The sequence below is a fragment of the Ictidomys tridecemlineatus genome, chromosome 10 (genome assembly GCF_052094955.1).
Source record: "Ictidomys tridecemlineatus isolate mIctTri1 chromosome 10, mIctTri1.hap1, whole genome shotgun sequence".
NCBI lineage: Eukaryota > Metazoa > Chordata > Mammalia > Rodentia > Sciuridae > Ictidomys > Ictidomys tridecemlineatus.
Genome location: NC_135486.1, coordinates 100550262 through 100575958, shown reverse-complemented (window position 1 = coordinate 100575958; position 25697 = coordinate 100550262). Strand labels below are relative to the sequence as shown.

At 35.9% G+C, this 25697-nt stretch overlaps 2 pseudogenes; both read right to left on the bottom strand.

Moving 5' to 3' along the window:
- Nucleotides 1-2717: 2717 nt before the first annotated feature.
- On the bottom strand, nt 2718-5499 carry LOC101956827 (thymidylate synthase pseudogene; annotated as a pseudogene).
- Nucleotides 5500-18095: 12596 nt separating this feature from the next.
- LOC101957116 (glucose-induced degradation protein 8 homolog pseudogene) lies at nt 18096-18940 on the bottom strand (annotated as a pseudogene).
- Nucleotides 18941-25697: the final 6757 nt, after the last annotated feature.

Below are 25697 nucleotides of genomic sequence, written 5' to 3'. Positions count from 1 at the left end.
TTAGTTGTCAGATTCTTTTGACTTTTTTAGGCTTTTAGTCATTCTGGAACCCATGTGTTCTCCCTATTCTAACTTACTTTACTCAATCTTTTTACCACAATTGCTAAAACTGACTCTGGATTATCTTCTGAGTTTCTCACTGGCTATTCCACACCTCTTGAGAACTGATGTCAGATAAATACTTTTGAAATACAGAAGTAGTTATCTATTCACCCAGATGTTATAAGACTTCACCCTCCCCTCTTCCAATTATCCTCTATAATAACATTGACGTTATTTTTTACTGGACCCAAATTTTTCAAATGATAATATGATTTGACATCATTTTTATCAAAATTAGTATTACTTTTATTAATTTTTTAGAAAATAAAAGATGGCAGAATGCATTACAATTCTTATTACACATACACAGCCCAACTTTTCATATCATATTTACTATTAGCTAAAGCTATTAGCTGATAAAACTGTGATTGAGGCTTTATTTTGAAATATAAAAATAAAACTGTAAAAATAACTTATTTTATAGACAACTAGCCTTAGAGTATAATTGCTACCAAGTCATAAGTCCAATCCTATCTATAGATGGCTCAGCATTGGGGACAGAAAGCAGATGGAAGCAGCAGATTGCCTGGGGCTGGTATCCAACACAAACTCACCCAGGGCAGTACAAGGAGGATTTCCAAGGTTCCCATTCAGCATTCTTTCAAGCAGCAATGCTGACAAGTAAACAGGGAATGGATATGTACTAACCTGATTCGACACCTACTCTGACTCAATTCAAAGGCCAGCAAAAGAGGCAACACTCCAGCAGTTCATAGAAATTCCCTCAAATTCTTTCTCCTATGACCTCAGTCTTCACAGATATCACAAATCTGTCTCCAATTCCTCCTCAGATCTTCCTCTAAGATGGAACTGAGCAGATTGTACAGAGGTCTGCTCCCAGTAACTTCTTAATTCCTTTTCATGTGTTTTTTTCTAATTTTAATGTAATTGGCATTGTAGAAGCATCATCACCAGAGCACCTGGGCTGGGGGGTGCACACCCTAGCCTTGGTTAAACCTTCATCCTTTGTTCAGCCTTCAGTTGTGTTCTTCAAGATCCTGAACTTCGGATGTCAGCCAAGATGGAGTGGAAGAAATTATTGGGGAACTGAAAGTAAAACTTGAATAATAATTTGTAATGGGGTTTTCTTCTTCTTTGTTTTTCCATCCTTTTTATTCCAACTTTGATCTGAGATGCCATCAAAAGACAGAAAGAAACATGCCATAAAACTCAAAGAGAGACCCCTTTATTCTTGCCACAAGTCTGGTAGAGGGGCCCCTGCATGCTAGTAGGCATGGAAGGAATCCTTGAGTTGTTTCTCCTTTCATCTCCTCTCCTCTTCTCTCTCTCAGCCCTGCCTTAGGCCAACACCCATTGGGAAACAGATGTTCTGTGAGAGCAACTGTGATATTTAAAATCCAGAGAAAGAAAGAGAAAAACTAAGTCTCTAGCCAGAGAAGGAGGGATAAAAGGCCTCTGGGAAGTGGAAGCATGTGTATCAGGCAGACTCAAACAGAACAGCAAAGGTAAAAACAGAACTGATATAAGAACCACTGCTCTGAATAGGAGAGACAACTTAAGGTCTGAACCTGACTACACAAGTGCTCATGAGTATGTACACTTAAATTATTATTATGGCCTGCCAACAACATCATTATCATAAGAATTCAAACATGCTACTGAGAAAAATATCTATTTCCCATGGGGGAATTTTTCTGAACATGGTTAAGACTGTGCAACAGGAAAATGGGTACTTTTTAAATATTTGAGATCCACAGAAAGAAATAATTTCCCAAGTTTTAGGCATTAAAAATTATTGTATAATTACAGTTGACAAAGAAAGAGTCTGCTGTGTAAATCAACTTGAGATCAATTATGTCAATAGTTTTACAGAATTCTCTATAGGGAAGCATAAATTATAATATATAATACTTCCAAATAGAAAGATTGCAAAGTCTTTGGGGAGAAACAACGGAGTTTTCAATTGACAATTTGAAAAAGGCATGGACATATCTCCTTCCCAAGGCATATAATTTTGGTGGGGCAATAGTTCTTTTTTAGTTGATTTTTTATTTGTTCTTTTTAGATATATGGAACAGTGAATATAATTTTGGTGTATTATACATACATGGATTATAACTTAATGGGATTTAGTTAGGATCCCATTCTTGTGGTTGAACATGATGTGGAGTTACCCTGATGGTGTGTTCATATGAACACAGAAAAGTTATTTCTGATTTTTCTACTTTTTTCTATAGGGAATATTTTTATTATGCACAATTTAATAAGTCATTTTTTGCAGACAGTTCTTTATTAAAGCAACATATAAAACAAATAAGCATTCATTAGCCCCTGTATTATGACAGATGGGTTGAAACTCATGAAGTTTTCATGAAGCCAAGAGACTGAAATACTATATATTTTTGCTAAAAGTATATAAATTTCCACTTTCTTCTCTCAGGATTTTCATGCTCTTTCAGTTAACAAAACATGATTAATAAAACAATAGCAGTTATGTCTGCCAATGGTAACATACTTAAAAGCTAATGAAGAATAATTGGTAAGTCAGAGACAGATTTTTGACCTAGTTCCTTTTTCTTTAGAGAAAACTTTCACCTGGGCATCAGGCCCAACCTCTACAGTGACAAGACCTTTCTAACTCCTATAAAAGCACTCTAAACAGCCATCTGCATTTTAATGATTAGATGTGGATTTTACCCTTCAATCTGAAAGTTGTTAACTTTGAAGTTGTCAATTTTCTCAACCTTTGGAAGGATTTTGAACTTTGGGAAAGCTCTTGCTTCTCATAGAAGCTGAATTTTCAGTGGCTCAATGTGATTCAGTTAAATACGTGCATCTCCCAAAGAATGCATAAAGTCCCCTGGCTGCAGGTCCCTGATGTGCGCAACCATGTAAGGTAAGCAGGGCATAGCTGTCAATGCTGAAAGGTATGCCCAAGCCCATGACTCCTGACCTATGGTACATCCAGCAGGACAGCTCCCATTCACCTTGTAGAACTGGCAGAGGACATGGCATGGAGGCAGCAGCATCAGAGGAAAATCTTTTGGAGTTCCAAACACACATGATAATTCTTCTGGCTTCAGGGTTGGTTTTGATGGTGTTGATCACTTTTTGCAGATGGTCTACTCCTTGATCAGAATAATCTGAATCCACACCTTTGTGTTTTGCCCAAAAATGTCTCCACTGGAAGCCATAAACTGGGACAAGGTCCCTTTTTTTCTGGTGGATAATCCCAGGCCATCTCAAAAGGCTTGAGATGCATTGGCGTGCCCAATGTTTAATCCCTTGGAAGATAGTTCTTTAGCATTTGTTGATCCCTTGATAAATCACAGCAACTCCTCTAAAACACCATTCCAGAATACATGTTTGGTTGTCAGCAGACGAATTCATCTCTCAGGCTGTAGACAGGGTGCCGGTGTCTATGCAATCTTCCTTCCTGAAGCCACAACACATGATGTACTTTATCGGCCCCAGGTACTGCAGCTTCCTGGGCTGTAGCTGTTGCTCTGTACCCTGTTCCTGCAAGGCAGAAGAAAGACAGCACACAATGCAACTCAAAACTGGTGGCAGTTACGATGAAGACTCTTTTTTTTTGGTAGTCTTTTAAAATTAATAAATTTATTATAATTAGGTATATATGACAGCAGAATGCATTTGACTCATTGTACACAACTGCAGCACAACTTTACATTTCTATGGTTGTACATGATGCAGCATCATACCATATGTGCAGTCATACATGTACCTAGGGTAATGATGTCCATTTCATTACACCATCTTTCCTGCCTCCATGCACCATCTCCACCCTCCTTCCCTTTTTCCCAGTCAAAGTCCTCCATTTTTCCCATGCCTCCCCTCTCCCCATTATGAATCAGCATCCACTTACCAGGGAGAACATTTTGCCTTTGGTTTTCTGGAATTGGCTTACTTTACTTAGCATGATATTCTCCAACTCCAACCATTTACCTGCAAATGCCATAAATTTTTTCTCTTTTTTTAATGCTGAATAATATTCCAGTGTATGTATGTATATATATCTATATCAATCTCACAGTTTCTTTACCCATTCATCTATTGAAGGGCATCTAGTTGCTTCCACAGTTTAGTTATTGTGAATTGAGCTGCTATGAACACTGATGTAGCTGCATTACTATAGTATGCTGATTTTAATTCTTTTGGGTATAGACCAAGAAGTGGGACAGCTGGATCAAATGGTGGTGTTCCATTCAATGTTTTCTAAGCAATCTTCATACTGCTCTCCACATTGTTTGCACAAATTTGCAGTCCCACCAGCAATGTATGAACATGCCTTTGCTCCATATCCTCATCAATATTTATTGTTGTCTATATTCTTAATAACTGTAATTCTGACTGGTGTGAGAGTAATTTTAATTTGCATTTCTCTAATTACTAGAGATGTTGAACATTTTTTTCTATATTTGTTGATTTAATGTATAGATTCATCTGACAAGTATCTGTTCAGCTTCTTAAACCATTTATTGATTGGGTTGTTTGTGGTTTTTTGGTGTTAATTTTTTTTTTGAGTTTTTTATGTATCCTGGAGATTAGTGCTACATGTGTGTGCCATCTGATAAAGACTTTTAGTAAGTCTTAATTAATAAGAAATTCTCAGCAATTATTGTAGGTCAAATTGTTGCACACTCCGCCTGAAAGAAAATCTGAGTGCTCTATAAGCATAACCTAATTATAAACTATTTATATCAATGAAAATTATAGACAATAATTAATGAGGACTTGTATTTTCAGATTAAAACTTTTTTTTTGATAGTTAACAATATACCTCTAAGAGTTCAAGTTACCATTTGGTAAGCTAATATGTGGGATGGGTCCTTATAAAATATCTTGAAAACTTGGTTCTTAGTAAATAGCAGAAGTGAGATATATAACAACTCCTATTACTTGAGAGTAGATGGAAAATTAATCACTTTGGCTATTTTGATGTAAATGTAGACTGATGTAGTAGAATGATAGTTTTAAAATTTTAAAAGTCTCTAAACATGTGTTATTAATTTTATAGCATATTAATATAATTGTAATTATATTTAAAAATGATTTACTTTTTAAATTTCTTTTACCTGGTGATATTTCCTCAACTAAGGCATTAGATAAAGTGTCAGTGCTCTTTCTCATAGAGAAAATGAGGAACCTGGTCAGCCAAGCATGGATAACAGAATTCCCCCATAGCTTTGAGAACTCAGACAAACTTGTACACTTCTCTCCTGGATAGATGGCATCTAGGAAAAACAAGGACTACTTGACAACTGCTTAGAATTCTTCCATGCTCCAGGGAAGCACTGTGAACTCAAGGGAATCATGGGAATTACTTACAAGATAAGAAAGTCCTAAAAATTTAAGATCAGCAATGAGGGATAGCTCAGCAACAGCTGCATGGTGAAGTGGGGAAGTGGGCGCCATTATTAAGCAATGACTGAGGCTGAGTAGCCAAGGCCAGACAAATGGTAAACAGGGCAGCCAGAATTTATATCCAAGTAGATATCACATTGGCACATGGACAAAGAATAAACTAATGGAAAACAATAGCAAGCCCAGAAACAAACCTATACATTTACAAACTTCATTTGTGACTTTTATGTCAGCGAGAAAAGAATGGACTATTTACAAAAGTTGACCTGGGCAAACGAAAATTGAAAAAATGAAATTAGTCACCCTCCCCAAGTCATACATACAAAACAATATTAAATATTAATTATAAAATTATAAAATCTTAGATATACAAAGAATATCCCATAAAAGATTAAAACTAAAACTATTTCCAAATTACAGACTATAAAAAATGGCAGCTGGGGGGGATTCTTTAAATTTTAATTTTATTTCTTGGTTCTAAAGAAAAAATCTTCAGTTTTCCCTGGACAAAAAACAAGAAAATTATTGTGTATAATAATATTTCACATTTATTTAGTGGTTTAGAGACTAGTTTCATAAAAACCATTTTATTGAATTTTCAAAAATATCTTGCAAAACAAGTTAGGGCTATGCTTACTGTTCTTGTTTTATAGATAAAAAAACTAGATTGTTGTGTTATGTTCAAGATAGTGAGTGTAAATGCATAGGAAAAGCTGAGTCTTGAAATTTTATCCATAGACATCATTATCCAAAGTAAATATATGAAGACACAAATTGGTGTCAACATACTTTATATACAACCAGAGATATGAAAAATTGTGCTGTATATTTGTTATAAGAATTGTAATGCATTATGCTGTAATTTATTTAAAAACAACAACAACAACAACAACAACAAATGCTGTACCAAAAAGATTAAAAGATTTGAAATCCAATCAACTGCATTTGAGCCCTGGTTCCACCAGGAATTCTCCACAGGATTGTTAGAAGAAAAAAGATAAGAAACTGTTTTTTAAAAACAGTTATCTATAAGTCACAATAACAGCAGCTATTACATTTTTTTTCCATTGTGCTGTTAAATTTGACAGATATTAAGCACTTAAATGTAGTAATCTCCTATACTTCTTTTCTATTCCTCACAGACCCTAACTTTACCTTCACAACTAGAATCCTGTCTCCATAAGGGCAGGGATTTGGGACCATTTCTTGGGTTGTTGTTGTCTACTACACTTACAACAACTCCTGGAACACGCGAGCTCCTGATCCATATAAAATAAGAAATGAGTTATTTTATTAATTAATTTTCTACATACTGATATTTTACCAATCAGTTTCCATACCATCATCATAAGGATGCTTAACATTCTGGACCTTGTTTTCTAAGGAAACTGAGTTGGGGGTCCATGGATATAAGCTTAAAAAGAAAGACTAGAACAATTTGTATCCATCTGTAAAGTGCCATAGGTAACTTCCTAACTGAGTTCCCAGCAGCCTAAATCTTACCCTAAAATCAAACATGCAGTGAGTAGAAAATCCTAGCAAGAACATGGACACAAAAAAAGACAGACAGTGTTCTATCCCTGGCTGCTACAGACTTGATATATGGCCCCATGCAAGTGAATTAACTCCAGATGTCCTACTCCAAGGAACATGAAGTTGGAGTCAATGATGTTTAAATACCCTTTGATCCTATCACACCTTTCATCCTTTAACCCAATGTGTCCCACTAAGGAAAATGTACAATTATAAATGTAGACTGTGATACAATCCAGGGAAGGCTTTAAAACAAATGAGAGTAAGAAAACCTCACAATACATTTCAAATTTTAAAGAGTCATGTTAGCTGTAAATATTTTGAAGGAAAGGTGTCAAATCCCTTCTTGTACTTTCTAAAGAGGCTTTGCAAACTACTGCATGTTTTCAATTCTCATCCCTTCTCTCTGTTACTAAATCATGTATATTTAAAACTTATCATTATTTATTCGCTCAAATAAATTTCTTAGAAAACATAGCAGTTAAAATGAAACTTTTTGTTATAGTTTTACTTCAAGAAAGATTCCAAACAAAACATTCTTATCCTGATAGTGATTATTTAAACTGCTTTTTTCCAATTATGGGATTTAGTGGAAGTATCTGATTTTAAATGAATTTTAGATCCAGTTAAGAAATAAGTAGTTGGTAACAATCATCATGCAACAAATGAGACATATTTTTCCTTTCTACTCATTCTATTACTTCCTTAAACACAAAGAACAGGAATCCCACAAATGCCTCTATTGCAAGTGCTATATGAAACTGTATATATACACTTTACAGAAAGTGTTTACAAAACCACAGAGCAAATTTAGACAGCTCCTCTTTCCTACACAATATACAGGCAAAAGACAACAGAAGTTCAAAATTCATAGAGAAACATCAAGTGGACAACTCCAATGAGGTTTAAAATGTAGATTATTTTACAAATAACTGTGTAAGTCAACTCTTGGACTTCTTCTGCCTCAATAAGCATAATTTAAAATTAATTTTGGTGTACTTGTACCATAATGTAAATGTTTACAGCTTCGTAGGCCTGGAAAACTGACAATAAGAAAGCAACAGACCAAATTGCACAAAAAGATGATCAAGAAAACATGGGGGCCACCTGTTCTAAGGAGTTAAGATTCCAGACAGTAAGTTAGATGATTTAGAAAGAATTAGTGGTTGGTCTCAAATATTTGAGTATCATTTATATTGATAATTTTCACTCTGGAGTATCAGTGTAATAGGGACAAAGGAGACAAGGCACCAAAGATATCAGGAAACAGTTTTATTTGGCTGCAGCCAGGTTCAGAGAGCACAGCTTTTGCTGTAATCAATTAATCCCCCTGAAACCCAAGTTCAGGGAGTTTCAGAATTTTATACCAACCATGTAAAGGGAGGGGCTCAGAAGTTCACAGTTCACATAAAAGCAGCTTTTTTCCCACTATTTTGGGCAAGTTAACTCTTCAAGAATAACACTTGAGAAGGGGAGAGCCTCTTCTCTCCTTTCTTTCCTCCCCCTGCCACCTGTTACCATGGAGCCCATTTGTAACTTATCTTAAAATGTAGACTTCTCTGTAAAGCCCAGCTCAAGGCCAGAGGCTTTGTTTGCACATTTCTACAAAGTACTATACTGGATGTGTTTGCAAAAATCTAGTAAGGGCGTGTCCAGCACCTGGAGTGCTGGTATCTTCCCAGCCAGTGGCCAAGTAAAACAGGATGACATGAAAATAGGAAGTTTATCTACACTGGACTATTTCACAGAGACTCTTTTGCTGACAGTCCTAAAATCAGCCATGGTGAAGAGGGCTTTTCTGTGGAGAAAGGGAGTGCCACTTCACCAGCTCATATCAAGAAGGCAAATCTACATTTTATAGCTATATATGGCAAAGATGGACCTCAAATTCAATGCAGGGGATGATGGTAAAATTCAATGCAGGGAACACTAAAATACTCTGTAAGTATTTATTACATAATAAATAAGAAATGGAGAGATGGGATTCCATTAAAAGTGACTAATATGTTCAACCATCCTCATTCTAGCAAATGCTTTTCCTAGGAAAGAAACAATCAAGTGTATCACAACAGAGATTATAACAGTTTGGTTAAGTAGAGAAGAGATGTGTATTCACTATGGAAGGAGAAAGAAGAGAAAGGTCCCAAGAAGGTTCTTCCAGCAGAGCAAAGCCTAATCCTATTCTTCCTATTCTTCCTGTGCTTGGGAAACTAGTAAATGGTGTCTAGAATATTTGAAGAAGCAGAATTTCATTCTGATACTTCCATGAGGATCAAACTGTAATCTGAGCATTTACAGAGCTTTATTGGGGTTTATGATCTTAAAGACATTACAAAGATTGTGACATTTGAGAAGTCTTTTTATTTTGCTTCAGTCTCTTTATTAGTAAAGATATCTGAATTATAGATATTTTCATTAGAGAGGAATGGTATGCATATAAAATAGGGTAATGCACTTGAAGTTTGCACATGAAAAATCTTGTGTTCTCATTTAAGTAGCTTATATCTTTCCAATTAGTAAAATCTTATACAAAATTTCTCAACAGTATTGCATTGTTCTTATTTTTCTCTATGTTTCTCCTACATTTTTCATTTTTTATCTTTCTTGGTTATTTCATTGTGAATTGAATCATTTTTTTCTAATTGTATTTTGAACATTGTTTGCCTATGTTAAAAATGCTGTTTTATTGTGTGCATGGACACTACCATGTGTATGGCTGTTTTCTTGTTAATTCTTATTGTTTCTTAGATACATCCCAAACAGTCAGAAAAATTTAAAAATATATTTGTTGTGATCTTTAAAGAAAAACTTGCAATTTTGAAGCTGTTTATACATTAGGCCATTGATTCAATATACTCTGTATTAAAAATCCACTGTTCAGAGACTAAATTTTAAGTTATTTTTACAAGAAAGGTTGTGATGCCAAAGGTCTTTTTGACATCAGGCAAATAATTCCATTTATATCATACACACACATCCATTTGCACATACACATACAGTAAAGTAGCAATTTTAATATAGGCAAACAATACTCAGAATACAATAGAAAAAAAATGATCCCATTCTCAACTGTAAGAAAGAACATGAAATAGCCAGGAATGATTTTAAGAATGAAAAATGTAGCTGAAATGTGAGAAAAATAAGAAAATGCAGGATTATTCAGAAATTTTATATGTATATAAAAATCTATACATAGAAGTTATATATTGATAAATTATATAAACACTAAGAAATTATATATATATTCCCCCACCTCATTTAAGAGTGATGCAAACTCCGACTAGATGATCTCTTTTGGTCTCATTTATAATTCTCCTTTGATATAATCCACAGTCCCATTTAGATTATTAACAGAATCAAAGAACATATTGATTGTTATCTTTGCCTTGTGAAGGGAAAAAAGCATAACCCAAAATGTTCCTTGATAGTTTTCATGGAATTTAGCCAGCTTGTACCTCATCCCTGCACCCCCCTCCTATCCCAGTTTGTCCAGCCCACTGGACTTCAGGCCAGAGAGGGCTGGTGATTAACAGGCCGCCTCTAGCTTCCTTAGCAGGCTATCAAAGTGAACTGATGCCTGGGGTGATCTTATTTGACACTTGCTCTCTCAGGAATGAAACCAAGGTTCTTTTCCAGGCTCAGAGCTTGACTGCCAGAAGATTGCATCCTTGTGGTCCCAGCACTCACGTATTTGGAAGAAGTTCCTTGGGGTTTGGACACCATTCAGAGCAGGAAGAGACTTCCCTTGAGGCACTTGCCTATGGGCGATCCTGCAGGGTGCTCTAGGGTTGACGCTGGCTCCCTTGCTTCCAACACCAAGTCAGAGGGGCCTCAAACCCCTTTTTGTCCAGTTCAGGGTCCTGCGAGTAGCCACCCCTGGTGGCTGTTAACCAGGGGCGGTGGTGTGGGCTGCAGGAGGAAGAACAGAACTCCCACGGGATAGGGCCGTGGTCCAGGGACCTACCAGGCGCCTTTCTTGTAGGTGAGTCCTATCCACTCTTCCCATCCACCTCCACCCTGCCCCTGGCAGGCGGCCAAGTCCCATTTCTACCAAGGCAACCACGCTTTGGGCCACCCAGCCGCCTGCCTCCAAGGAGCGCCTGCCACCAGTGAACACTAGGGACCAAGGAGTGCCCAGCTTCGTGCCCAGCTAAGGGTTGGGGAAGCGCCTGGGACCCGCGGGGGGCAGTGGCAGGAAAGTGGCGCTGAACCTCAGGCGCTGGGGACTTGTGGCAGGAACCCGGGCTCAGAGAGCAGGAGGCCGCCTAGCTGCCCACACAGATGCCAAGAACTTTGAGGATACAGAGGGATATGAGAGCTGACTTTAAGGAGACAATAAGAGGGAGCAATTGAGTGGGACTGGAGGGGTGAACTGGAGAGCTAATGCGCCCCTGGTCTGGTCTGCTTGGTGAGGACCTGTGGCATGAGCAGCCGCCTACAGCTCATCCTGTGTCCCCAAATTGTATTGAAGTGTGATTTCTCTAGGAGCCGAGGTCCCTGTCTCACCAGAGCATCTATAAAGGAATTTTCCTTTTAAGAATAGAGAAAGCAGAGAACTGCGATCCTTATTAAAGAGAGAGAGAGAGAGAGAGAGAGAGAGAGAGAGAGAGAGAGAGAGAGAGAGAGAGAAATCTTGCCTGAAATGGAGTCCATCTAAGCTTGCTCACCAGCTGCCCTATTCTCTTCTCCAGAGCTTTATATTGGCACTTTGCTAAACTCCCCCTTTGAGAATTTTTAAAAGCAGTTGTTATTTTTTGGATGGAAATGGGCTTGTAAACCTTGACATAGCTGTTTTATTGACACTAACTTTAAAAAAGGGCATGTGTGTGTTTGAAAATCCAAAGTATTTTCATGAGTTTTTCTTGTGGTTTCTGTAGTTTGGTGAATTAACTGATTGTCCAGGAGTCCAAACTCTCAAGAATTTTTGTAACTTATATTAGTCCAGTATCTTTAAAGTTATTTTAGGGAAATCAGGAGCTTTGTGTTTCTTGTGTAAAAGTGCTAAACCTGAAGAATGAGTTACAGTCTTGCTGTTCTTGCATAAAGTGTTTAAATTCAGATCCTTATAATGGCTTTGTGTGTGTGTGTGTGTGTGTGGTTGTTGTGTGTTATAGGCCCAGGACTCCAGCTGCAGCCTTAGCCATGTATTCTGTGTTTTTGTATCTGAACATTATATTTTCAAGCTTTGATAAAGGTGGGTTGATAAAGTTGACGCATTTTCTGAAAATGGATTTGGCAGAGCCTAAGTGCTGAGTTTTGACAGATGAATGTGGGTGTATGTTGTTTATGCTGTATTGATTTTTAATACATTATTAAAGATAGTTTTTTATTTTTTTATTTATTTTTATTTTTTAAAGAGAGAGTGAGAGAGGGGAGAGAGAGAGAGAGAGAGAGAGAGAGAGAGAGAGAGAGAGAATTTTTAATATTTATTTTTTAGTTCTCGGCGGACACAACATCTTTGTTGGTATGTGGTGCTGAGGATCGAACCCGGGCCGCACCCACTCCAGGCGAGCGCGCCACCACCTGAGCCACATCCCCAGGCCTAAAGATAGTTTTTTAAAATGAGATGATTTAGTAATGTATAAGCTTTCAATGTATATTCTTTATGAATATATTGATGTGATGTCTAGCTTGTGAAAAATTACTCTCATCTTTATTGGTCCCTTTTTATTATTATTCTTGAGGACAAAAATGCAATGTAAGAGATTCATTTTGATGATCTTTAATATGCCCTTAGTACACGTATCTATTGGAAGAGATTTTGGTCACATTGCAAAATGTAATAGCATCATCCTGCACTTCCTTTTTCAACTGTCTTTTCAGCATAATATTTTGGTGCTTACATTCTTTGAAAAATATTTTTATCTATTAAATCTAAAATATTTGAAGGTCCATAAATTGTTACTAATAGTTTTGTCAAACAAATATTTTAAAGCTTAAATATATTTTAGAATATGTAGTACTTTGTGTAACATATAAAGGTTTGATGTAAAATATTTGTCATTTTAATAATTTCTGCATTGGAGCTGGTGTTGTGACTCAGTGGTTGAGTGCTTACCTAGCACATGTGAGGCTCTGGGTTGGATCTTCAGCACCACATAAAAATAAATAAATAAAATAAAGATATTGTGTCGAACTATAACAAAAAATAAATATTAAAAAATAATTTGCATTGTATTTTCTAACTTTTCTTCTTACAATTACACCTTAATTAGCTTATATGATTTGATAATTTGAAAGATGATTCTAGCAAATTCTCTTTTTCCTGATAATAGGAAATAGTTTTCTATTAGGCTTTTAAACTAAGTCACATAAGACTATTTATCAATTTGGGGACAGATAGGGAATCAGGAACCTCAGAATGGGAAGAATTGCTCTTTTAAACTAAACTGCAATAATCTATTACTAAACACCTAATATTTACTGTGGACTTTGACCTGGTTTGTGTCTTGACTCATTTAGAGTATTAGGACCTTAAGTACTTTTCAGCCCTCTGTCTTGTTTCTGAAATTATGGGTTACAGTAAGAACTTTCCTTAAAAATTTCTTATCAGTATCAACTGGCATAATGAATACAGAAGTATAAGCACACTGGGTACTTGGGTACATACAGTAAGCCAACAGAACAATGCTGGCCATTGTCTTTATCCATTGTTCCTATATTTGAGGGTAATCAAACATAGATGTTTGTTTTTTGGACATTGATAAGAATACAAAGCCTCACGTAAAAATCATAGGTTACTTTAAAAGCTGAATTTGAACTTAAAACATGTTTACATGAGAATCAGTTTACTTATCAACATTTTCAAATTTGTGAAATTTGCATAAATTCCCAGAGTCTGAGCTTTTCTTGAAAAACCTAGGATGGGTTGCCCACTTTTCATGAGGCATACTGTCTCCACTTTGCCACAAGGCTTCCACTTCCTGAATTATTTCATCACGACCTGTTTCACTCATGTGTTTCACCTTGTTCCTTTAGACATCTGCATTTGTATTTTTTTTTATCTCTGAAAATATCCCTTACTAAATTGAACAGTTTATTATGTGGTCCAAACTATAAGCCAAATTTCATCCTTTAAAATGTGGAGGAAAATAATCCTATATTACAATTTACAAAGCACTTCCTCAAAAAACTTAGGGGATACTTATATATCAACTCTAAATATTTGCTTGGTCATCATTTATTATTCCATTTTACAGCTATAACATTTACTCCTACTTTTATACTAACACTTAAAATATTGATCCAATAATTTAAGTTTTTTTTCAATTTTTAAATTTTCTATAATGCTTCTTTTTAAAGATGGGGAAAATTTATCTGGAATGATAATCTGCTGAGACAGGAGGATTGCTAGTTCAAGTCCTGTAGCTCCAAGTCCAGCATCTGGAGCACATTACACCACAATGTTCTCTCCAAATGGCTTACATAGCTTGGCCCCTATGGCTTTGCTGGTTGTAGCCTACATAGCCTCTCACTTGGCTTGTGTCTGCTGGATTTTCTCAGATTTCCTAAGCAGATGTTCCATGTTACTAGTATATCTTAATTTTGGGAGTCTCTACTGCAGATTTGTTTTCCTTCACACATCTTCACACATTGCCCTTGCAGTGGTGACCCATAAAGACTCTGTCTTTGCTGTACTTTGCCTGGCCTCTAATGTCTTCCTTTGAAATCTCAGGGAAAGCCTCCATGACCTCCTAACTTCAGCATCCTACATTCCTGCAGAGCCAGGGCCACATGATTGACACCAAGGTCTACCACCATCTGGAGCAGTAGTGAAGCCTTCTGCGACCGTGGCTGCAACAGCCTTTGAGTGCATGTGTGGCTTAGCAAGGCATAACAACTTCCTAGGTCTCCCCTGTGTAAGCCAGGTTCCCCCATTGTATCTTCTCAAAGAAATTTTTACTTTTACCCTTTAAGCATGAGATTCCCTCAAGCCATCTTTCCAATTCTCTCTGGGTGAAGTAATTAGCATATTTTTAGTTGTATTCTGTTTAACAACCATATTCCCTTTAACAACCACACCTTCTTAGTCCCAGTTTTCCTCCCAATTTTCTGGCCAAACTGCAAGTTTTTCAAATCTTTCTTCCTATTTTATGCTCCTGACTATCACAACAAATTTGGCCTGCAGTATCATGCCACCACCTGAATGACACCAATGAGGAAGTACACTAATCATGTCCAATAAAACTGAATTTCTCCACTTTACCTTTTCTTTCATTTTTAATTTTACATATTTTATATATTTTGCAACAGTTTTGGACTTTTACATTTTTTGGTGGATTTGTCTTAATTACATATAGTTACCCTTTTTACTGCTATTAAATATTTGTCTTAAAACATATCTTGTCCAATATTAATCTAGACACACCACTTTCTTTCATTAGTATTTCTATGGTAGATACTAATATATTAACATCCTGGTATCTCCCTTTCTCCTATCCTCTTATTTTATTTCCAGTATTTCTCTGTCTGTAGGTTTATATGTGTATCTCTCATAAATCACCTATGGTTACTAATTTCTGTTTTTCCCTCCATTGGTGAGTTGGTGTTAAGAGCTCCTCATCATCATGTTTCATTCTGATGTTTTACCGCACCCCCCCTCCTGCCTTAGGGATTTCCTTTTAATAATACTATTTGAACTTCCTAAATTTGAGTGTTTACACCTCGAACTTATTTGGGAAAACTCAGCCATCACTGATGGATTTTTTTTCCATTCTCTAGTCTCTCTCCTCTCAAACTTAGATGAAATATGTTCTTGAGTTACGCAGTCAGGAAAAGAGAGTTAAAGCCAGGCAATTTGACAAAAGGAATTCAATACAGGGAACTAGTTACAAATGTTTTGGTGAATCTAAAAGCCAAATAGGAGATAATGAGACAAGTTAAAATTTAGAAATAGCAAAAAACTATTGGCTTTTCTAGGACTATAGAGAAACAACAAGAAAATAGCCTGACCAGAACTTTGAAGTGGAGGGTATCTAACAACACTATGCTTCTGTCCTATAAGAAGAGGTATGATAGAGAACACACAGTCATTGATGGAGACACTACCACAAAACTCAGAGAAAAGAGAGGAGACACATCCTGGTATCTCCCTTTATCCTATCCTCTAGTTTCTGAAGCCAGTAGGGCAACGAGTATGGAGAATATAGTTTTGAGATGTCAGCCTCAAAGGTTCAGGTCACAAATAATCATGAATTATTCTGTGAGCAAGCTAGTCATTTAATTCTCTCCATATCTTTTAACTTGGGTTTTATATTTTCTATTTTCTTGTCCCCTTATATTGAATTCTGAGTAATTTTTTTTTGTTTTGGTAAAATAAATACTGAATAAAACATATCCTTCTTACCATTTTTTGTGTGCAGTTCACTGATAATTAAGTTCACTGAACCCATACAACAATAATCCCATTTCCCTTCCTCCTATAGTTTTACTTTCTACCTTTGCATTTGACTATTCCAGACACCTCATTTCTCTTTTGTTACTGGATTATTTCACTTAGCATTTTTCATAGACTCATCCATGTTGTAGTATGAAATTTCTTTCCTTTTTAAGGTTGAAGAATATTTCACTATCCAGATACAACACATTTTGTTTATGTCTTTATCCATCAGTGGACACATATGTCATTTCACTGCTGTAAACATGGAGGTACAAATGTCTGTTTGAGTTCATGTTTTTTAAATTTTTTACAGGTATTTTGGAGAAACAGAATGGCTTGGTCATAGGATAGATAGTTCTACTCAATTGTTTAAGAAACTACCATACCATTTTCCACATGTAACACAACTATCCCACTCCTGAGTATTTATGATCAGAAATAAAATCAGCATACTATATTGATACAGCCACAATTTCAGCAACACAACTCATAATAGCCAAGTTATAGAAACACCCCAGATGCCCATTGAGAGAGCAATGGATACAGAAAATGTAGCATATACACAATGGAGTTTTACTCAGCCATTAAGAAGAAAGAAATTATGGCATTTGCTGGTAAATGGATGAAACTTAAAAGCATAGTACTAAATAAAATAATTCCAACTCAGTAAATCAAGGATTAAATATTTTCTGTCATATTCAGAAGCTAGACCAAAATAAGTAAAAAAAAAAAAGGAAGGGGAATCCTTCAGTGGAGTGCAGGGAGGGAGTACAGAAAGTCACTGGAGTGGAGAGAGGGGGGATGGGAAAAGGGAGGAATGGTGGAATGGAGTTGAACAAACTATGCTATGTGCATATGCAAACACACCACATAGAATTTCAGCCTTATGTGTAATCTATAAACCATTAATTTAAAAAAAAATTTAAATAAATTAAAGGCCAGTAAAGGGTAATAAATGGGAATGGTAGGAGGGGAGGGCAAGGGGAAGTATGGGGGATGGAATTGGAGCAAATTATATCCCAGTCCCATATGATTATAACAATATGAATCCCATTTTATGTATAACTATAACTAACTAATAAAATATATTGAGGTTTTGATAGCAATTGCGTTGAATTTGTAGATCACTTTTGGCAATATTGAAATCTTACCAGTATTAAATCCTTCAATTTATGAACATGGCATGTTTTTCCATTTATTTGTGTGTTCTTTAATTTCAATAAATAATCTTTTACAGTTTTCAGTGTATAAGTCTCTCACATCCTCAATTTAGTTTATACCCAAGTATTTTATTTTCTTAGTTGTTACTGTAAACAGAATTGTTTTCTTAATTTCTTGTTTCTTTTTAGATTGCTCATTGTTAATGTATGAAATGCAACTGATTTTTTTAGGATTTATATATTTATATATATTTTTTCCTAGAGAAGACAAAAACAAAACAAATGAAAAGCATGGTGTGAGAAAACACTGGAAGAGGAAAGCCTGTCAAGACTTAGGACAATTAACAAAGGAATTGTCTGCCTACAAGCCAGCAGAAAGTAAGAGTGATGGGTGCTCTTCTTGTCCCTCCAGGGATGCCTGGTTTTAACAGCAGCCCTAGGACCCCAGCCCCTATGGCAGCCAGACACAGGAGCTCCGGGAAGGTGACCCAAGGTGTGGAGGTTCGCAGGACACACCAAGTGCACAGCCAGACAGCCTTCCCAGAAGGTGTCCTTCACGGTGGGGCTTCCAGCATTTAAAAGGGCCATTTTCCTTTTAAGAAAGATGCTGAGTCAAACAAAAAAACAAACAAATCTACAAGAGGGGAAAATGTTCCTGCTGCAGTGAAAATCTTTGGTTCCTGCAGAAGGAAGGTGAGTCCTGTGCGCGGGACAGTGTGGAGTTGGCTTGCAAGGCTCTCCTTGGGCTCCTGGATCACACCTTTGCTAAGGTCTGTAATTTTGGGATATTTTACTTTATTCTGGTCCAGCATGTTCTGAGCCTGGATAACAGTTTCTGTAATTTTGTCATCTTGGGTGTTGACTCGCGATTTTCATAATGTAGAACAGCTTGGTTAACCTCACTCCAAACATTTTGCTTTTGCATCCTGTGAAGGAGATCTCCGAAGCATGACTTCTCAGGGCTATAGAGGGCCAGCAGGGCCAGCAGGGCCAGCGTGTGCACTCCATCTCTTTGAGGCACTCTACCCTCTTAGCCCTGCTCTCCTCCTCTAGCACCGCCTAGATCTGTCGCTGGAGGATCAGCTTAATTAAGTATGTGCTGTTGCTCCAGATGAAAGTAAAGGTATCGGTTTGTGTCCAAGAGCTCCGGACAGGGACTGTTAATCAATGCGGTGGCCTCCAAAATCTAAGCCTTCAGAATCATCTCCTGAATCTTGCCTCTCTCATCAAGAGTATCCGGATCCATGCTGGTTTCAATTCCAGAATCCATGGGACAGTTCTCTGCTGCTTCCTTAAAGCCTTCTACGACCAAATAGTTAACGATGAGGCGATTCACGTCTTTCCACTGGGCGTGTCGGTTGTTGATCCTTTCCATTCACTCATCTTTCCTGATTTTATCAGGCTTTTCTGCATAACTCATTCTGGTTTATTTCTTTGGGATCCAGCCTCCTGAGCAACCAGTTTGGCCACAGCGCCTCAGCGTCTGCTCCCAAGGCCAAGGAGGGGCAGTTGCGGCAATCTCTCAGCAGAGGGAGGTGGAGGCCAAGGAAGAGGCGGAGGCCAGGCAGGGAACCAATGTAACTGATTTTTTGCTTGCTGGTTTTATTTCCTGAAACTTTGCTCAATTCATTCTAACATCCACCGCCCCCGCCCCGTGGCACACATTTTGTAGCTGGGGATGGAATAGCTCGGACATGCATGCGCGCGTAGTGCGCGCTTTAGGGTTTTCTACATATTAAAAAAGTTATACGTAAACAGTGGTAATTTTATTTCTTTCCAGCCTTTTATTTCATTTATTTATTTATTTAGCCTGAATGCTGTAATATGTAATATTACAGTAATATTTTAATATGTTAATATGTTAAGCAGAAGTGAAAGTGGGCATCCTTGTAATCCTCCTCCTATTAGGGAAGAAGTTTTCAGTATTTCCACCCAGTGTGATGAAAGCTATGGGCTTTTCACATATGCCTTTATTATGTTGAGGTAATTTTCATCTGTGTGTAGTCTGTAGAGTGTTTTTTTTTTTTTTGAGACAGCATTGAACTTTTCAAATGCTTTTTCTGTATCAATTTTTAAAGTATTAGTTGTATGTAATAGTGGGTTCATTTTGACACATCCATACATGTATACAATATAATTTACTCCATTTCAATTCCTAACATTTCCCTTTCCTTTCTCTCCTCCCTCCACCAACCTCTTCCTCTATTCTACTGATACTTCTTACATTAATTTATTGTTTTTAAATTGTTGAAGTATAGACATACAAAAATGGAGTTTATTTTTAAATATTCACACATGCCTATAGCATAGTTTGATCAATTTTATTCTACACTTCCTTCCTTTTCCCATCCTTCCTTCCTTCCGCTGGATTCCCAACCTACATTCTAGTGTTCTCTCTTTTATTTTCATGAGATCTCCGCCCTCTCCCTTTTTAGTTCCTTATATCTCTTTAGCTTCTACATATAGGATAAAATACATTTGACCCTTGGCTTTCTGAGTCTGGCTTATTTCACTTAGCATAATGTTCTCTGTTCCATCCATTTATCAGCAAATGATTCAATTTAATTTTTTATGGCTGAGTCAAATACCATTGCATCAATTTAAATGACCTTGTGTTTTTTTTCTTTATTCTGTTAATATAATGTTTTTCATTGGTTGATTTTCATACGTTGAACTATCCTTGTATATCAGAAGCATATCACCTTTGGCATATGGTAATTTTAATATGCTTTAAAAATCAGGTTCCTACTGTTTCATTGAGGATTTTTGCAAGAGTGTCCATTGGGATATTGGTTTGCCGTTTTATTCCTTTTCTTTCTTTCTTTCCTCCTCCTCCTCCTCCTCCTCCTCCTCCTCCTCCTCCTCCTCCTCCTCCTCCTTCTTCTCCTTTTTCTTCTTCTCCTTCTTCTTCTTTTTGTGTGTGTGTATTTGGCTTTGGTGTTATGCTAATGGTAATGCAGGCTTCACCAATGATTTAGTAAATGTTCCTTCCTGTTAAAATTTTTAAGAGTATTTGTGAAGGATTGGCATTAATTCTTTAAATATTTGGTAGTAATTCACCAGTAAAGTGATCTAGTCCAGAAGGTTTTTGTTGTTGTTGTTGAGAGATTTTCAGTTACTGATTCATGTCCTTACTGTTTTAGGTCTACTCAGCTCTTTCTGCTTCTTCATGTTTCAGTCTTGTTAGTTTTTACATTTCTATGTATTTGTCCATATTATCTAGTTTATCCAATTTTTGGTGTATGATTGTTTATAATACTCTCTTGTGATCCTTCTTATTTCTCTGAAATCAGTAATAATTTCTTCTTTGTATTTCCAGGTTTAGTTATTTATGTTTTCTATATTTCTCTCAGTATATTTACCTAAAATTTGTTAATATTTTTTAATTTATCTTTTTCAAGAGTTGACTCTTGGTTATTGATTTCTTTCTATATTTTATTTATTTCCACTTTCATCTTTATTTTTTTTCCCTTTTGATGCCTTTGGGCTTATGTTTCTCTTACAATTCCTTTAGTTGTAAAGCTATGTTACTGATTTGCTATTTTCCCTCCTTTTAAAAATTTACTGTTTATAGCTACAAGTTTCTCTCAAAACTGTTTTTGCCTCATCCTGCAAGTTTTTCTATGTTGTATTTTCATTGTTCCAATACATTTTCTATTTTTTTGTCTATGACTTATTGGTTGTTTTATCATATACTATTTAATTCTTACATTTTTGTCGATTTCCAGTATTTTTTTTAGAGAAAGAGAGAGAGAGAGAGAGAGAGAGAGAGAGAGAGAGAGAGAGAGAGAGAGAGAGAATGTTTTAATATTTATTTTTTTGTTTTTGGTGGACACAATATCTTTATTTTATTTTTATGTAGTGCTGAGGATTGAACCCAGTGCCCAGCACATGCCAGGTGAGCGCACTACCTCTTGAGCCACATCCCCCAGTCCCAATTGCCAGTATTTATAATGTCAACTCCTAGTTGCATTCCATTTTGATCAGAAAAGATACTTTCCATATTTTCAGTCTTTCTAAAAAAAGTTTCAGGGAATGTTTTGCAGCCTCACATATGGTTTGTCCTAAAGAATGTTCCTTGTGCAATTGAGAAAAATGTATATTCTGTTTGTTTGTTTGGGTGTTATTGTACAACAGTCATTTTCTCCTTTTAGTTTAGTTAATGTTCATATATATTGGAGCACTAATGTTTGATGCATATATGTTTATAATTGTCATATCTTTTGGAAAATTCACAATTTAATCATTATATCATGTCCTTTGTATCTTACTAATAGTTTTTGGATTATGGTCTATTTTGTCTGATATTAGTATAGCTACCCCTACTCCATTTTTGTTGCTATTTGTATGGAATATCTTTTTTTGTCCTTTATCTTTCAACCTATTCTTGCCCTTAAATCTAAAATATGTCTCTTGTAGATAGCATATAGTTTCCTCATTCTGCCAATCTCTGTCTTTATTTGGAGAATTTAATCCATTTTCAATTAAAATATTGATAGAGAAGGACTTACTATTGCCTTTAAAAATGTTTTCCGTATCGGTTATAGCTTTTTGATCACTCATTTCTTCCAGTTCCATCATATTTTATGTTTAGTGTTTTTGCAATGACATGTTTGGGTTTCATTCTCCGTGTGTGTGTATGTGTATGTGTGTGCATGCGTATGTGTATTTTTTAATAGATATTTTCTTTGCTGTTATCATGGAGATTAAATATAGCATCCTAAAATTTCAGAAAATTATTTTAAACTGGTACATACTTAATTACACATAACACTTCCATTTTCTAGCTTTATTCCCAAACTTTAAGTTATGGGTATCACAAATTATATCTTTATATATTGTGTAGTTATTAACATAGATTCATAAATATATGTATGCATTTTATGCTTTAAATCCTATGGAAGATTTTAAAAAGTTGAGTTACAAACTAAAATAACAAAAAAGGCTGATTTATATATTTGTCCATATAATTATTACTTTTACTGGACAACTTTGCATTTTTATTTCAAGTTACTGTCTAGCACCTTTTTATATTTCTACCTAACCATCTTCCTTTTATAATTTCTTATAGGAAAGATAAAATGGTAATGAACTTCCCCCATTTTTGTATATCTGACAATGTTTTAATTTCCTCCTCATTTTTTAATTTCCTCCTCATTCTGTACCTGGTACAGAATTCTCAGTTAACAGGTTTTCCTTCCGGTACATCAAATACATTATTCCATTGTCTCTGGCTTGCAAGATTTCTTCTTATTATTGGAGAAATCTACTGATAAAATTATTAGGAGTCCTTTGTATGTAATGAATTTTTTTCTCTTGCTACTTTTGGATTCCCTCTTTGTTTTTTGAAGCTTTGATAATAATGTGTCTTGGTATATGAGTTTCTTCGGGTTTAACACACACTTTACTGAGTCCTTGGATTTACAGGGCCATGCCTTTTCTTAAATTCGTTAAGGTTTTATGCGCACCCAGGGCAGCTTGGGCACAGCATCCTGGTGCTGCTAGTCGCCAGCTTGGTCTGGTGGGTCTCCTTCTCCAGCCTAGGGGCGCTGCCCACAGGCCGCTGCTCTCCTGCGTGGTCAAGGAGTCAGAATCCTGCTGGCCCTGGGTTGGTATCACTTCTTTCACTTAAGGGAAGCCACTCATCATCCTTGGTTGTCCAGTACCTTGAAAGAAAAAGTGCCTGTTATCAGACCCCAGAGGAGGTCCAGCTGTGCATCCCTAGGAGAAATGACAGCGGGTCACTATGGCAGTGGCAAAATGTTCAGGAGACCTTCTTTGCCTTATAATTCCAGTGAATAGATGATTCTTTGGGATTGGGACTTGAAGCAGTGCTGTAAACCTCATTACCAGAATTCCAGAGGTGGAAATGGTTTTGATCTTTCAGTGCTAAATGAAGCTGTTAGTATAGTGTCAGATCTTCTGAGTGACCCAAGCCCTTCCTCCACAAGTCATTTCTTCCCTAGGAAGTATGAGTAGCTTGATGATTGCATTCTCTGGATCTTGTAGGCCAAAGATTAGTCCTCTCACACCATTTCCTGGATTTGACCCCTGCTCTGAAATAGAGAATCCAACTGATAAGGAGAAAACTTTATCAAGGATCAAAGGAGAAAACTTCACAAGGTTAAAATACAATTTTATCCCTATTGATAACATTTAATGACATTTTCAGATTAAAATTTCTTCTCTTTTGGGGGGTGGGGGTTGAACTCAGGGGCACTCAACCACTGAGCCATATCCCCAGACCTATTTTGTGTTTTATTTAGAGACAGGGTCTCACTGAAATACTTAGTGAGTCTCTATTGCTGAGAGAGTAGCTTTGAACTCCTGATCCTCCTGTCTCAGCCTCAGGACCCACCACCTACTGGGATTATAGATGCTTCATTGAACCTGGCTAAAACTGCTTATTTTAAAGTTATATACAATTTTCTTTTGAAGGATCAACCTCTTTTACCTCTTATTGACCTGCTTGGGACTTTATAAGAGGTTTATAAACTCAAATAATTCTAGATAATATTTAGTTTATTAAAAATAATATTGCTATAATTAGGAGTAGAGCTTGTTTGGTAACAACTTTATATTATTATTGTTATTGTTGTTAATAAGTATGAAAAATAATTACATTTAGTTCTAGGCTTGTATAACAAACTAGCATTAATTCGTTGTACTCTTTAGAATCCAGAAATTGTTTTTATTGAACCCCAAACCATAAATGATCATTCCAATATTCATTTGATTAATTACACAGTGTTACTTAAAAATAATTTTTATGAACTATGATTGTTCCCCACACATTTAACACACTGGCACTGATATTTTTGAATATTAGATATGGAATTAATTTATCTTTATCAGTAGTCAAAATAGAATTTCTTTTAGAATATTACTATTCTAAATAGGTATATGTCATGCTTTTACAGAGTGCTTTTATTTGTTTTATCTGATCCTTATTGGTATCTTTACCATTATTTAAAATCATAAAACTAGAAACTTTTAGGGATTTTCTTAGTTCAGGTGATTTACTCTTTAGGTAAGAAAACTCAGAGAGGATAAAATTAAAATTAATTAATTTTGTCAATTCTAATACTGGAATAGAACTTAGAAAAAGGTAAACAGTTTTTGGAGCAATTTTCATAAGATAATTCCACTTTGTACAGATGTCAGCATTATGATTTAGCAATGTTGAAAAGTTCAGTGAGTAGAATTAGAGCAAAATGATTTGAAATTTATTGATCACTGTCTTTATCATGAGTAGTTATGTGATTCTTTTATTTACTTGTTTATTTAGGTACCATAAATTGAATCCAGGAGCTATTATCCTCTGTACCACATACCCAGTCCTTCTTTTTTTAATATTTATTTTTCAGTTGTATATAATGCCTTTATTTATTTTTTTATATGATGCTGAGGATCAAACCCAGGGTCTTGAACATGCTAGGCAAGCACTCTCCCACTGAGCCACAACCCCAGCCCCAACAGCCCTTTTAATTTTTTTTTTTATTTTGAGACAGGGTCTCACTAAGTTGCAGAGGGCTAAGTTTTTTAGGACTTCACAGAGTTACTGAGGCTGGCTTTGAACTTGCAATCCTCTTTCCACAGCCTCTGAAGCTGCTAGGATTGCAGGCGTGCACCACCATTCCCACTGATTTTTTTTGTTTCTAAAGTTTGTATAGTAGTGCCTGCATTAGTCAGAACTCCTTTAATGGTGGCACTTAATTATGTTACTTTATTTATTTATTTATTTGTTTGTTTGTTTGTTTGTTTGTCTGTCTGTTTATTTATTTATTTATTTGTTTATTTATTTATTTATTTATCATTCTACCCCATAAGAAAAACGTAAATCACAATACCTAAAGGAGATATCAATCAATCAATAAAATAATTCATTAATGTATTCTTGAGTTAGTCTTCACATTGTGTGTTGCTCTTTCTTTGCATTTTCTATTGAAATTTGTTGCTCCTAATAGTACTTTTAAAAAATAGTAATTCTTTAAAACCTTAATCATAAAAATCATATTATGAGGCTGAGGGTTGTGACTCAGTGGTAGAGTGACTGTCTAGAATGCTTGAGGCGGGGGTTCGATCCTCAGCAAAATAAATAAATAAATAGAGGTTGTGAACATTTAAAATTAAAAAATCATAGCAGTATTATGATTCTTACTATGTTTTTTTTAACG